The sequence below is a fragment of the Acyrthosiphon pisum genome, chromosome X (assembly GCF_005508785.2).
Source record: "Acyrthosiphon pisum isolate AL4f chromosome X, pea_aphid_22Mar2018_4r6ur, whole genome shotgun sequence".
NCBI classification, from domain to species: Eukaryota; Metazoa; Arthropoda; class Insecta; order Hemiptera; family Aphididae; genus Acyrthosiphon; species Acyrthosiphon pisum.
Genome location: NC_042493.1, coordinates 35,169,063 through 35,171,502, shown reverse-complemented (window position 1 = coordinate 35,171,502; position 2,440 = coordinate 35,169,063). Strand labels below are relative to the sequence as shown.

General features: G+C 27.1%; 1 protein-coding gene across 1 annotated transcript in view; it reads left to right on the top strand.

The window, feature by feature from the left end:
* The first annotated feature begins 510 nt into the window (after positions 1–510).
* The window catches only part of LOC100164688, a 13,015-nt gene continuing 11,085 nt past the window's right edge, over positions 511–2,440 (top strand). Inside the window, exon 1 of the mRNA XM_008190568.3 lies at positions 511–727. The gene's annotated coding sequence lies outside the window, so the exon portion shown is untranslated. The remainder of the gene's footprint in view (positions 728–2,440) is intronic.

Sequence of the window (2,440 nt, the reverse complement as noted above, 5' to 3'; positions counted from 1 at the left end):
ATGTATATAAAAAATACTTAAAATTTACATAGCTAACTTTAAAATTAAGTCTGACCGCCAATTTCTGACTTTACCGCTGTTTTCGTTATTTAAAACAAGATAGTCATACGATAGGTACTTAGTATCTACTCATTACGATGCGGATATAAATAATATTTTGATTAAGTCAGAAATTTGTTTTTTTTTTTGTTAATATCTTAATTTAATATTTTAATGTGTTGTAGATGTAAGATGACTCGCAAATGATTGTGCAAATTATGATTTCACCATAATTTTTAACTCGTTAAAATGCGTAAAAAAATTTAAATTCTATATAGAAGCTGGGCGTGGGTATTGTAAATTGTAATAGCATAGAACAATAGTAATAGGTATATTATAGACAGTCAGTAAGTTGGTCGTCGGTGAACGCGACAGTATGTCACCTAAAAATGTCGATAAGAATATTGTGGGACAAGTCGCCACGACCCAAACAAAATTAATCGTAATACTATATTATGCATAGATAATATATTATTCTTATATTATCCATGGTATTATGTTTATGACTTTTGAACTATTATAAACTGATTCTTGAATCACTTGAGCCTCTTGAACTTGTATAATCGTTAATTATTACACTATTGTCTCTTACAATAATAACGAATAACACAGCAATCAAATAGGTATCACGACTGCACAAGACAAGGAAAACGGGATTTAGATATTTGGATTCAGTAATTGCCAAAATGTACGTAATTTTATTTATATTTTTCAAAATTATTGTGATGTCCTTACCTATTTCATGCATTTCGTTACAACTAGGACTCAGATATATAATAATATGTAATTATGTAAATACATTTCAAAAATATTGTGAATAAAATAATATTATATGTGATGGCCAATGATTGGTACCGTTGGTACCTTTTACTTATTTCCAAATTTTTGTTCAGTTTTTATGTAGACATGTAGGTACCTAGTAATTAGCAAAAACTCTTAATTTTTGTGTGGTCATTGAAATGTCAAACTAAATGGCTGATTTGTATGTGAGCAAATCATTATTATCACGGCTGTTTAATTTTGAAGGAATTAAACATTGTACGTTTATCATATTCAAAAGCTTAACAATTTCCATGATTTTTTTGCAACTCATTGCACAGTGTTATCTCAGGTGTCCAGTTCAAAAATATTTGGGTGAACTCATTGTGGTATAGACAGTAGCATGACATGACAGAGTAGTTTATTATCTTGTGGTGTGTGTACTTTCCATAAGATACTTATTATTTTTTAAGAACACTCGTTGCTCATGCTTAATTACTCAAAATCAAATAAAAATTTCAAAAATGTTATATTAATTTATCTTAATTAATACAACCCGTCTATTCCTCTTGGCACTTGGCAACCGTTATAATTTAAAAAAACGGTAGTCCGAAAACCTTATTTTTTTCAATATAATATAGATGTTGTCCACTTTTTTTTTCTCAAATTGTAACGGTTGCCAAGTACCAAGATAAACTGGATGGGTCAAAACAATATTGAATAAATACCAAAATATCTCGTAAAATAAATATTGTTGTAGTTTAAAAAAAAAAAATACAGTATTCAAACTTTTTACTGAGTGAAATATATTTATCTATTTTTATTTTTGCGAACCAGTCTCAAATTATTTAGAACGTTTATCAATGGACACTCATTTCTCTTTCAATTGATAATATTGCTATAGGTTTAATGAAAACTCTCAGTGATCATTGTTGATGATATCAAGTATGTTTTGATTCTTAAGCATTGCTGAAAAACATATTGTTTCTGTAGCTGTACCTACTTAAAAATGGAATAATCTGAAGAATTCTAGTATTTTTATTTTTTTCATTGAAATAAATTTTGGTTCTAAGCTTGTCAGTTCTTTATAGATAAAAAAAAATATCTACCTAATGATTTTTTCAACATTGTTTTTACCAATTTCGACTGATATAAATTGTTTTTTTGTGGTCATGATAGATTTTTCCATGGTAGATTAATATCCAAGCTACAAGATTTTTTCTTTTTTCAAAAACTGGCACTTTAGTAAATTTGAGTTGGCCATTCTTAGCATAGATTTTTTGATGATACCTATATGTTTTTTTTTAAATACAATCACATAATACATATACACAGTACGTACATTATTTGAAGTAAACAGTATACTACACAAGTACCATTTATTCTTACATTATATTAATTGAATGAAGTGATGAAGAATACTTCAAAAATTGTCATTCCTATCATACCTAAATTAGTATTAACAAAACATTTCTTATTTAGAAATTAATTTTTTTGATATTTCTGGCATTGACAATCTGGCTTAAAATAATAAGTACAATACATTTTGTTAATACATATTTTTCAATGTTGTGAGTATACTTAATTTATTAACTGATGGCATGAGAATTGAGAGTTGAAATTAACTCTTTAAAATGTGTTA